This window comes from Dreissena polymorpha, chromosome 9 (genome assembly GCF_020536995.1).
Source record: "Dreissena polymorpha isolate Duluth1 chromosome 9, UMN_Dpol_1.0, whole genome shotgun sequence".
Taxonomy (NCBI): domain Eukaryota; kingdom Metazoa; phylum Mollusca; class Bivalvia; order Myida; family Dreissenidae; genus Dreissena; species Dreissena polymorpha.
In genome coordinates this window covers 92,036,473-92,050,316 of record NC_068363.1, presented here as the reverse complement: position 1 = coordinate 92,050,316, position 13,844 = coordinate 92,036,473, and positions in this window count along the sequence as shown.

The window sequence follows — 13,844 nt, the reverse complement described above, 5'->3', positions numbered from 1 at the left end:
CCTAAATGCGTAGACAGACGACGGACGGTCCGATCACGATATGCCCTCCTTCGGGGGCATAAAAATATAACAGCTTACTATCCTATACATATACACATACACACATCATGTATACAATGTATTGCATTTCAGAAGTCCTCATCGTGGATGTTGCCATGGGTTGTGCCTGGTCCCAGCCCAATGATATGGCTGCATGCTCTCAGCAGTTAAGTAGTTGTCATGTCGTCGTCTTTGTACTTCTCCCAGATCGCGAAGAGTCGCCCATGCACTTCTTTGAATATTTTTCGGTGTTCCTGCTTCAGGGCGTGTTCCGACACTAGGCTGATTGTCAAATCCACTGTATCTGCCTCACGGCGAAATAGGGGGACGAGCACGAAAATCCCTAGGTTGGGACTCCCTGCTCGACCGTTCATTCTGCGATGTACCTGGAAAAAAGAAATATGTTTCGAACTATGATATATACTAGAATTAGTTTTTATATAATAATATTTAAATTACAACTATCAATTGAAAATATGATATATTAGTTTTTATATTATAATATTTAAATTATAACTATCAATTGAACATAATATATTGCGTTGTTATGCTTTTATGTAAAAAAATACCTTCAACGTCGTTGTTCGTTCTTACTGTCTGGCGATATACGCTGCATTGTCTGGTGTTCACATCGACCCTCGGATCCACGTCCGTTGCATGCACATCACCACATTTATTATAGGACCTCTGACCTAAATGATAATTTATTGTAATTAACTAGTAACAGCATTAGGTACACCAGTTGTTAATGTATATCAGAATGAGTTAAACGATTTCTTTGTATAATGAATACATTTATAAACAACAATATGGTCCTTCAGCCAAGTACCCAAAATTGAGGTGGAGTGTACCAGTAAGGGGGGCAAAACTACACCTATATATCTTGGAAGATGCATGCCAGTAGCATATGAAAATGGTTGATAACAGTCTGGTACTGGCAGCTTTTGGCATTTTTTTCTCGTTTGAAGATGGGGTCTCTATCAGCTTAATTTTTATGAATTGTCTGGGAGAAATTGAACCGAAGTATGGTCAATATACACTTTGACCCCCAAACAATTGCTACAAAACGTATTTTATCTGATCCTGGTAGGGTAGAAGGTCCTTAAAAACATGTTAAAAGTTTACCAAAATCGGACCTCCGGAAAGTGTTTTTTTTCAAGATGGCCGCCAAGACCTATTAATGATCAATATACATACCTTTTCAGCCTGCAGCTTCAGCTGTTCGAAGGCGGGAACGATGTGCTCGCACGGTAAATACGGAGAGGACATCAGTTTCCTCAAGAGGAGAAGCTTGTCGCCCTTTGCCACATGTGCCGTTGCGAGGCCCTCGTACACCACATTCCGGTACACGCGCTGATTCCAATAAAAGACACATCCTTTCAGAGAGGCCCTTGGGTATATCTGGCGTAACGCCTGCCACGCCGCTGAAAAACATACAAATAGTATAGGTCATACAGCACTTGATAAGTTTAAAATCAATTAAAACGATTGACTTTATAATTTTGTGATTTCAACTTATTAAGTAACTCAAATAATTTTAAATGAATTACCTGCTTCAAAATTGAGCATGACCCACTTGACCAGTGGATTTTCCAGGCGTTGGTGGGTGGATGTCAGCACACTAATATAGTCATCCTTTGTATGCCTGGACATCAGAACGTACACCAACGGCACTTGCTTGGTATCGTCACCCTTCTTCACGAAGGCGTGTATCGTGAACAGCTGGTAAACGGGAGTTTTTACCAGCTTGAACGTCCCGTCGATGACCTCTCTCCAGGCTTCCTTCAGCTGGTTGGACGTCGCATCAACCACCCGCACGTCGTCAACCAGGAAATCATCGCCGATTAATACGACGTTAACCTTCAAAATAAAATAAAATTTTAATAAAATGCTTACTTTAATAATAATTATTATTATTACCATTATTGTTATTATTCCTATAATTATTTTTACTATTATCAGTATTATTGTGATAAATGAGCATTATTACTTTGAATATTATTATCTTTAAGGTCAGATCTGTTGGGTCCTTTGGCCTCATATGCTGTCTGTATCTGTTTGCAAACCTAACCAGGTTCGCCGGTTTCGGCAGGTTGACATCTTCTGTCATAACGATCTCTCTGAGGACGTCCTCCACTATAGTTGCCGCAGGTTCGAATACGTTCTTCTTTGAATTATCACGTACTTCTGCATTGGCCTTTACTTGCTTTGGCAGACCAGGGTTCGCGGGATGACCTGTGCCCACCCAACGATGCCCTGAAATAGTCACCTAACTGTTTGACGTTGGCATAGCACTTCGTCACTTTGTTTCGGACACTGCATGTCCAGTACGTGCCCCTGCCATCACTTCGCTTCAAACAAACAAATTATTAACGATTATGAATATGATAAATTGATTTTGATATTGCTATTATTATTCTCAATTATAATAGTAAAACGAGTTATATTGTTATTCTTATTATTACCAAAAATTTACAGTTGCTTATCTTTACATACCTTGGTGGTGTAGGGGTGACCATCACTGCTGACCAGCTTCGTTCCTCCTCTTTTGGTGCCACCAGTCACAACCTCTTACGTTACGGGTTCATCCTATGGTATCACCGTATCCAGAGGACGTTCTCTTACTCAAACGTTGAGCGGGACGTTCGGTTGATTGATCTCCCGATTAGTTACGTTGAAGGTCCTATCTTCTACTTCATCTGAACGACAGTCCATCTACAGTTCTGACAATATAGACATGTCATTTGTAGCCTCTGGCACTTCTGGCGTAACATCCATAGGGGTCTCTACTATCTTCGGTACCTCTGGCGTAACATCTATAGGGGTATCCACTATCTCTGGTACCTCTAATGGAACTACCACTAGTCGGCTACATTCGCAACATTTCCACACAACGACAACATTCCCTTTCATCATTTTTCAATACTGTCGGAGACTGACACCAGTCTCACACGACAGATGCTGCCATCTTTCGCATACATCGCATGAGATGGCTTTATCTTCTTCACCAACATTCCGTGCACAGTACACACAAGGATGTTCACAAGCCATTACTGGTTTTGTGAATTCAACGAACAACACACGTGTTATATAAATTGTGTTCAGCTGATTGTATTTACTCTTTCAGTGTTAATTACACAGTTTGTATCATAATTAAAGCAGTGAGTTGTTTACTAATTGGTTACTAATTGGCCATTAAAGGCCCGTGTCGGTACATTAAAGGCCCGAGTCGGTAATTAATTGTTTGCTAATTACTTTAAGGAACATACCGCTAATCGATAGTTTGAGTTAAGCATAAGCTTTTCCTAAAAGTAAAAGACCAACTTTATTTTATTAGTTGTTTATTGAATAAATTGTATTATTGTTCATTCATGTTATATTATTATTTATGTATATAGTACATACACATGAAGCATAAACAAGAAATATCTTTAAAAAGATATACGGCGTTGATGTTGTAATGTTTGCGACCAGTGAAAGGAGATGGAATGAAGCGACAATGTATTTTAATGAAGGTAGTGAGTGTTAATAAGATTATATATTTTAATGTATTAACAAATGAAGAACAAGAAGAGGTGAAATTGTATGTTTTATTGTCAATAAGAATTGTAATTACTAGGTTTTCATAATTGAACGAGTAATACTTTAGTTTCAATAGAAAAAGAAAACATATTCGCCACTGAAAAACTATGAACATAATATTGGAATGAAATAAAAGATAATGTGTTATACTGTGTACAGATGTTAGTAGAATGTAAACATAAAAGACTCAATATTGCAAGCATCATAGTGATATAATTTTTTTTGCAGAAAAACAGAACTTTATATAAAAAATGAACAAAACAAAGTACCAAGAAACATTTTTACACTAATAAACGCAAATATGGATTACAATAAATCAAAGACAGATATATTTCCAACACATATATTTTCTTAGTATCGCGGGCTACCGCCCCCAAACCTCCGCTTTGTCGATAGTGGTAAACAACTGCGTACCGGTAAAGTGCAATCTAGCCTGTTTTTGTAGTGTTTAGTGTGGCCTCTACGGCATGTAAACAATAGATTCTTATAATTGTACAGACATGTGATTAATGCTATACTGCTTCGTAAACTAAGGAGAAACGTTTCGATGTAATGTTTAGAGGATGTTTTGTATCATGACAGTATGCATCCAATGTTTTAGCCTGGGAACCAGACTACCAATGTTTACAGTGATTTTTGTATCATTAGCCAATGCACAATTCGGATTTATTCATTTCGGACCTATCATGAATGAAGGTCATCTAAGGTCAAAAGTGACGTTATACAGCTACGCCGAAAAAACAAGCAAATTCGTTGAATTGATATCCCCCGCAAATATGCTTATGGACACTAAAACCAAATTTCTATGAAATCCGCCAAAGCACTTCCAAGATATGGCTCCGGACACAATAAAAGCATTTTTTTCAAGATACAAAGGGCCATAACTCTGTTATTAACAGATGGTGTACAATGCCATTCGGCGCGCATCATCCTCTTATCCATATACACTCATCAAAAGTTATAACCGACCACTTTTTGAAATTATTTATTTTGAAAACGGTTTCATGAAAAATAACCAAACTTCAAAATTCTTGGTTCAACCTTTTTGTGTATCGAAAAATGCTAAAATCACATGTTTGCGGTAGTGTGAAATGGTCGTGCGGATAGGAGAGTTCGAATCCGACTTTGTGCGCAAAAATCACGGGCGCACTTATGAATTGTTACACACCACATCCTAACTCTACTGAAGTTGTCAGCACTTTCCAAAAACACCACACTGTGGCTAGAATGTCTCTGGAGGAGCGTGTCAGAGCCATTGAAATGCTACAGAGTGGTACATCCATAAGACAGGTACGTTGCTCGTTTAAATTAAACAACGGATATTGAATAAAATTCGTCAATTAAGACACTATTTATGGTTTAAGCATGGTGTTTAGTATTTTCATATGTTTTCAGGTTTCTAGAGTCTTAAACAGGAGCAAATCGACTATCAGTGCGCTTTGGGCAAAATTTCAACGAACCGGAAGTGTTGCTAACATTCATCGCCGTCCTCGCCGGAAAGTTGCAACTCATCGCCAGGACAGGTACATTGTACTAACACATTAACGTAACAGATTTATACCTGCTACAGAAACTGCAAGGCAAAAAACGAAATGAACAGTCGTCATGTTACTCCACAGACTGTAAGGAATCGCCTCAGAGCCGCTGGAATACGCTCTCGACGCCCTCTTAAGGTCCCCATACTCACCCCTAGACATCGAAGAGCTCGTCTAGTTTTGGCAAGGCGATATCTGAGGTATTGAAGAGCCGATTGGGCAAATGTCCTTTTTTGTTGAGGTAAGAGTTAATTAAAAATAACAAGAAATATCTTTAAAAAAGATACATGGCGTTGATTGTGGTCGGTGTTTATCAACGATCAAAAGTTATATCTATGAGATCAAAAATAGCGAATGTCTTTTTTCTGCGAAGTTCTTAGCTGTAGCACACGCAAATCAAGTACGGGGTGTTAAGTCAGATTTCATTATTCATTAATTAATTTCAGAAATTATCTCCCTTTTAAAGCTTAACACTTCCCTTGGATTGCATTTTTTAAAACTTTTGACCTTGAAGGATGACCTTGACCTTTCACCACTCAAAATGTGCAGCTCCATGAGCTACACATGCATGCCAAATTTGGGACACACGCACTCACACGGACACATACAATGAATGACAGGCCAAAAACAATATACACCGGGGCATAAACAAAACTAGAGCTTTGTCACAGACGTGACGAATACCCCCACGTGCCGCATTGACACAGAATATTTTGCATTTTGTCTTCACAAAAATCAGCTGAAACCATGCTCAATGTTTAAAACGCACTAAGTGACCCTGTGACCTAGTTTTTGACCCTGCATGACCCATGTTCGAACTTGACCTACACATTATCTAGATACAACTTCTGACTAACTGGGGTAAAGATCGGATGAAAACTACTTGAATTAGAGAGCAGACACCATGCTGAATGTGTAAAACGTACTTAGTGACCCAGTGACCTAGTTTTTGACCCGGCATTACCCATATTCGAACTTGACCTAGACATCATCTAGATACAACTTCTGACCAAGTTTGGTGAAGATCGGATGAAAACTACTTCAATTAGAGAGCGGACAACATGCTGAATGTTTAAAACGCACTAAGTGACCCCGTGACCTACTTTTTGACCCGGCAAGGCCCATGTTCAAACTTGGCCTAGACATCATTTAGATACAACTTCTGACCAAGTTTGGTGAAGATCGGATGAAAACTACTTAAATTAGACTCTTTTTGTCTCAGGAAAACAACATCTCCAGCATTGTGTTGTTTCCATCTATTCAGCTGTTTCAACAGATCAAACACACAATACATGTACGATTACAATATGACGATTACAACAGACTTGTATTTACATAACAGCAGCTACAATTACCTTAGGCTGGTTGTAATGAAGTGCAAATCTGCTTATTGATCACTTCCACATTCACTGAAATTCAATCTGAACACACACAGAAGTGTTGTTTTCATTGCTGAATGCCGTACAGCATTCATTTGCCAAAAGCCATGCATCACTCAAAGTGATGAACATTTGAAACTAGATGACCCATATTCAAACTTGACCTAGACATTATCTAGATACAACTTCTGACCAAGTTTGGTGAAGATCGGATGAAAACTACTTGAATTAGCGAGCGAACAGCATGCTCAATGTTTCAAACGCACTCAGTGACCCCTAGACATAGTTTTTGACCTGCCATGGCCCATGTTCGAACTTGGCCTAGACATCATCTGGATAAAACTTCTGACCAAGTTTGGTGAAGCTCTGATGAACACTACTTGAATTAGAGAGCGGACAACATGCTGAATGTTTAAAACGCACTTAGTGACCCCGTGACCTAGTTTTTGACTCCACAAGGCCCATGTTCGAATTTGGCATAGACATTACCTAGATACAACTTCTGACCAAGTTTGGTGAAGATCGGATGAAAACTACTTGAATTAGAGAGCGGACAACATGCTAAATGTTTAAAACGCACTAAGTGACCCATTGACCTACATTTTGACCCAGCAAGGCCCATGTTCGAACTTGGCCTAGACATCATCTAGATACAACTTCTGACCAAGTTTGGTGAAGATCGGATGAAAACTACTTAAATAAGAGAGCGGACATTTAATACAGACCGACCGACCGACAGACAGACAAGTTCACTCCTATATACCCCCCTAAACTTCGTTTGTGGGGGTATAATAAAATATATATATATATAGATATAATTTATATATATATATAATTTACCCCATGGAAAATCCTGTTTAAACCTGAGAGAAGCACCTAACGTCAATATGATTAAAACGGATCAGCCATTACTTTGTCAGCATATACATAACAACATGAAAACTATCCAACAGTTCACTCTAAACGACACATTATTATGTGCGGTAAGTTATAGATCTAGTAGCTGTCTGTGTGTCATTTTATCACAAAATCTGAGATCTACTGTATATGATTCCATAATAAATTATAAGTAATCTCCCTTAATGCTATTTTCATTTTAAACACAATATTCCATTAAAAAAATAATGATTGTTATCTAAAAATCTTAAATCATTGCTGTTGAAATGGCAAATGATTTCAATATAAAGTACTGCTATACTTGATTTCTTTGTTATACCTTAAGTTCAAATTAAACACTTCTTTGAGTCCATTATACGTCAGGTAAGAAAGTATGTATAATATTAAGTTTATATTTGTTACAGCCATTTACAACAAATGAGGCTCCAACCACAACAACAACTATGACCAAAACTGAGGCTCTAATTGAGGCTTCAACCACAACAACAACAACTAAGAGGTCGACCCCAATAACCCTTACATCAACTGGTAAAGTCATTCATTTAATTATAAACAATTATTGTAAATTATTTGCATACACTTTATATTATCTAAATAATTGGTTATTATTAAAATATCCAATCTTTTTAAAGATAAACATATTAATATTCCATAATGTTGTTCAATGACACTGCTACTAAATCAGTAATCTTCAAATAGTGTGTTAAAAGCAGGCCTTCCAACGTTCTACTTTTTCCTATTTTTTTAATAGCTTCCTACTTTTTCCTACTTTTTGCTAAAAAATCCTACTATTCCTACTTTTTGGAAAATATAGTCTGCAAAAAATATGAACTTTGTGCTAGTTATATTTGCAGAAAATGAACAAAAGATGTCAAACTGGTTGGTTTCTGTTGTTGAAAGATGTGGCAAACATGTCCCTCCCAATGTGCATCATCTTTCATCATCATGAAGGTGAGTCTCTCAGGTATTTTAAATCTTTTTTGGCTGAGCTCCAGAAGCATAGAATCCTCACAATGCTATACATGTATAAACCAAATGATGCCACGCTGAGGGTATTTTTGGTTATTATCAAATGCTGTTTTCATTTCCAAAAAGTATGTATCAAATATAAGAGATCTGATTTCTTTGATTTTCAGTTATAGAAATACATTATCAGTTGAAAGTAACCAAAACAATTTGCAAAGCTATTACCAGCTAAAGGAAAATACTATTCCAATTTTATAGCTGCAGCTTTTCATTTCTTTTGCTGTCACTATTTACTTGCTTGGGAACCTCATTTTCACTGACATACATGTATGTTTTTGATTTTATGTTTGTTAAAGAATATACAACTAGCCATTTGAATAGTGACAGTAAAAGAATTTCATTCTACTAACATACAATGGCTTTGAAAAAGTTGCTTTTTATTTGCAGATCATAGATGTAGTTGCTTTCCGCAGGATATAACCGCATGTTATAAACTAGCTATGCCAGATGGAAAAAACTAAGTTCAACAGGTCTTGGCTTGTGAAGCTTGACAATAATGGAAATAGTATTGGTGACTGGTGTGTACAGGATTCATCAAATGAATTTGCTGCATACTGTTTTGTGTGTTCCAAGAGCATCTCTTGTGCGAACAATGGTTTATATACGGTTATCAACCATGCTGATGGAGCAAAGCACAAAGAATGTACAATGTATAAAAGAAAAAAAGACACAGAAACTGCTGTTTGTTGCCAAACCTACTCCTTCAACCTCAACAAGCACATAAGGAGGAGGAGATGTTGGGAAAAGTGTATCCCTACAGCCCCTTGCCCCCACTGAACAAGTGGCAAAAGCTGAAGCTCTATGGGCATTGAACGTTGCAGCAACTGGTATGTCATACAGTCCATGTGATGGTCTTCCTGAACTATTTAGAGCCATGTATCCAGGACAAGTGTCTGCAGACTTTACCATGAGCAAGTCCAAAATCTCCTACTTAGTTTCTGATGGGATTGGACCTTTATTAAGGAAAAAGCTGGTTGATCAAATTAATTCCAGTAAAGTTCCATATACAATTCCGTTTGATGAAACAGGGACTTGCCAAGACAAAAAAAAACAATGTGACATTCTCCTGAGATTTTGGAATGTTAAAAAGGGACAAGTGTCAACTGTATATCTCAAAAGTCTACTGTTTGGACATGCCCCAGCTGATGTGGTAACTGAGGGAATGATTGAAACACTAACTGAAAATGGTTTTGAACTGAATGTACAACAGTTAGTTTCTCTTGGTTATGATGGCCCAAATGTGAACAAGGCAATATGGAAACAAAACTCAATGACTGTAAGAAGGAGTTAGGGTTTGCAGAGTTGGTGCAATTCATTTCTTGTACCCTTCATGTTGTCCACAACGCTTTCAAGAATGGAATCTATGTGTATGGTGAAGATGCTGAACAACTGGCAGTGGACATTTTTCAGTGGTTCAAGTCACACACATGTCAGCGGGAGGACTTCCAGGAAACCTTGGCAGAACTGGGGCTGGGTGATAAAATGTTTGTGCGACATGTTAAGTGTCGGTGTCTAACACTCGTCCCTGCTCTGCAGAGAATACTGCGCAACTGGAAAGCTGTCTGCAAGTATTACATTACTGACCTTCCAGCTATGAGCAAGAATAATCATACAGAGTCTAACCTTCGAAAGAATATTATATTAAAAATGTGTATATAAAAATGTATGTAAACATATTTGGTAAAACAAACGTCTAATCGTCGCAAAGAGTGATTTCAGGAGGTGTCACATTATCACAAACCATTAATACGTTCTTAAGACGAGATGGTAAATATGCAGCTGCTGAAAATATTAATATGGATTCTCACAATCGAATCAATGTATTGGATCCTGCTAATGCTCAAGACGCTGCAATAAAAAAAATTATGTTGATAATCAAACAGTTTCAAAGTCTGGAGATACTATGACCGGTGATTTAAACATGGGTGGTAAGATGGTTAAAGGATAACCTGTTCATTATCCTACATTGTACAGTGGAACTGAAGCACCCAGTTGATCACAAGTCACTAGTTAAGTGAATGAAGCAACTACTAATAATAAACAGTATATAGATGATCAAGATGCTGTTACTAAATATTATGCTAATAATTTAACTAAAAAATGTTATTCGGGTTATGTTCCAATTGTGTAGGAGAATATTAGTAGAACTGGATTTGTAACAACTGCAAGTGCAGTGACTAATGATAAATTTCGAGCATACGGCGCATTTAATTGTCTTAATGCCGATGGGTCTAATGGAAGCTGGGCCACACCTGCAAAAAAAGAATGGCTGCAAATTAAATGTCCTGAAGCCGTTACCATTTCGAGAATGGCGCTCAAAGCTCGAGCTATTGATGGTAAAATATAACTGAATGGGATTTTTCTGGAAGCAATTATGGGAAATCATTTACACCCCCGTTGACATCTGCAACTAAGTTGTCAGGCTCTGCTTTTGCTCCTTCGTTTTTCGATATTTCAACTACTAAAGCATACCCGTATTATAGACTCAATATAACAGCAAGTTTTGGAGCCGGAGATCTTGGAGTCCAAGTTATGCAGTTGTATGTTTTATCAATCTTAGTTAAGAGTATCAAACTCTAATATAAAAAATGAGATTTTATAGCGCGAAACTGATAAGGAAAATAAGAGGTATTTGGAACTTCTTGGTTTTGGAAAATGTGGTATGATTATTGACAATGACGATGGAATGTCTACCTTATTAAAATTTGATAAAACGTTTAAAATACCAAAAACATACAGCGTCCAGCTGCATGATGAACTTAATCAAATGCTCTGGACTAAAAACGATGAGTTTGAAAAGATGGAAGCAACCAGTAAAGAGTCAATAAAACAGTGGAACAACGTTAAAAAACGGGATCAGCTTAGGTTGATTGACAAATACGTGTTAAAATTAGAGTGTGATATGAAGGAGAAAAAATATCGCAAAGGTGCTATTACCACGGCATTCTTACTCGGAATGATAAAACCAAACGACATTGTTTACCAAGACTTTGAAATTAAACATATAAAAGGAGAATATTTTGCATAGGCCTAAACGGTCGAAAGTCCTCCAGCCGCCCCGTCACGATAATAAGAAAATTGAATTTTCATGTATTTCGCGATTCATTGTTGAGGTGTTACTCGAAAAATAACTTTTTATTGGTTAAATATTAAAAAAATAAGATATACAAAACAAACCATGAATACTTATTTACAAAAAGGTATTTTATAGTTACAGAATAACAAGTACAGCAAGGCTATCTTTGATGTGGTTAATACCGTTCTGGTATGCAGGACAGTGTTTGTACTAATTGCAAATGAGATGCTACCGGATCTTAACTGGGGGAGAATCTTAACTCTGTATACCTTTCAACAGCAGATGGTTAAACAATTCAACTACAACCCAGAGTTTTCAGAGTTTACGGAGATATGGTTTAAACAGAACGTTACTTCGTGGGTTGAAGCTAATGGAGGGTGGGAGGATTTAAACACGTTTCTTCAAGGCCGAAAGTCGATAGGCGAATATCTAAGGGAAAGTTTGACCTTTCTCTGGAACTGGAATATATAATATCTTTTGAAAAAGATATTGTTTACCTATACACTGGCTTTAAATTTCCTAGCCAACGAAAGGGAAACGAACTGGAAACGGCCGGGAACCGTCCGTGGGCCAGAAGCCTAATTTTACCTCTACTCATAGGTACGGGTAAATACTTCGTAAATAAATGATTTCATTCGGCTGTAAATCAGTATCGCCCCGGAGCCAGAGAATTTAATTTATGAACTAAGTAACAATTTGAGCTGAATAAAAGGATTGTTATCTCTCTGCGATCAAAGAAACCCGTCCTAAATCAAGTAACCTATTGGTTACTGGTAATTTAACGATGGGTTTGAAGCTGGGATAAAAAAGCAATGGTAACATATATGATACGCTCTAAGCTGTCGTCCGCAACAATAATCGACCGCGATTCATCATATTTGTAGTAAATAATGGCGACACCTATAATTCGAAAAATAATAATCAAACATTAAAAAATAAGTTTTTTCTATCACGAAACTAATAGTCCGTATTAAAAAGTGTACTATAAAAATTTCGCCGCTTTATCTCTCTAATTAATAATAAATGTGTAAAGAAAAGGAATTATTCTCATTCTGAAGAAAGGTTTTGTGTTGGTATTGTGCATAGAGAGAAAACGGTAATATATTAGTGCGAACAAAAGAACGAGTGTATCATTTTGGTATTTTATGCGTTGTAAATCTATTGATTAGCAATTTGAGAAATGTATTTGACGGGAATTTCAGGCTTATCATGAACGACACTTTCCGCATTAACTGGAATTAGCTTAGAATAGACTTTCTTTAAACGAAAAACTTCATAAAAGCGGAACGTGTCGTATCTGATAAGCCTGTGCGACACTTAACGCACATAGAGCACGGTCCGATTCTTGTTATAAGTCATCATGTTAAGATGAAGGTTCTCCTGTCGCAATGTCATGCGCCTTTACTGTAATGTAAGTAGTTAGTAATTTTTCGACGTTTTATACCCTTTATTACTTGTATTAATTTTGTAAATGCCGCTCGCTATCAGCAAGAAAGTTACAAGCAAATATTTTTCGACGTTTTATACCCTTTATTACTTGTATTAATTTTGTAAATGCCGCTCGCTATCAGCAAGAAAGTTACAAGCGTGTATTTTGAATCAATATTCGCTCTAATTCTCGATGACCAGATGACAGCTTCATTAAGAAAAATAGTAGGGAGTAACATCCAGATATAAGGCGAATTTAATACGCAATATGTAACCAATGGCTCCTAAACTTTCCTTTGACAATAACAACTAATATGTCTCTAATAAAGGATAAACGTTAATCGAAAACAAGTTTTACTGAGTTCAACAACACATAAAGCGTTTTCATAAAGTTTTCCACACGTATGAAAAGTTTAAGCATCGATATTTTATTGATTGCTGCATGCCTGCCAAAAGTAAACATAAACCTCACCAATACATCTATACTAATTGTTGAAAAACGGAAATAGAAGTCAATGTATTTCTTTTAATATTGAATGTTAAAGAGCTGTATTCGATTGTGAAATGATGTGACCAAATGCACACTCGCACTAAACATTTCAGTTATTGTATATTTTTTTCTTAACCGCAATTTGAAGTTTCAGATGGGAATTGCTATAACGCTATCCCTGTTGATCGCTACGATTCCATTCCGAATAATTTTGGAAAACACAATAGAAAAACCAAATGGTGAGGTATAAACATGTCAAATGATGTCAACATTTTTTATTCTTTTTAATGTTTTCAAAACATAAAATATAAAGTGAAAGTTCCTCCGAGTCGGCACGATAAACACTTCACAACACTGTATGTACAATGTTCTTTACGGATGATGAACAATAG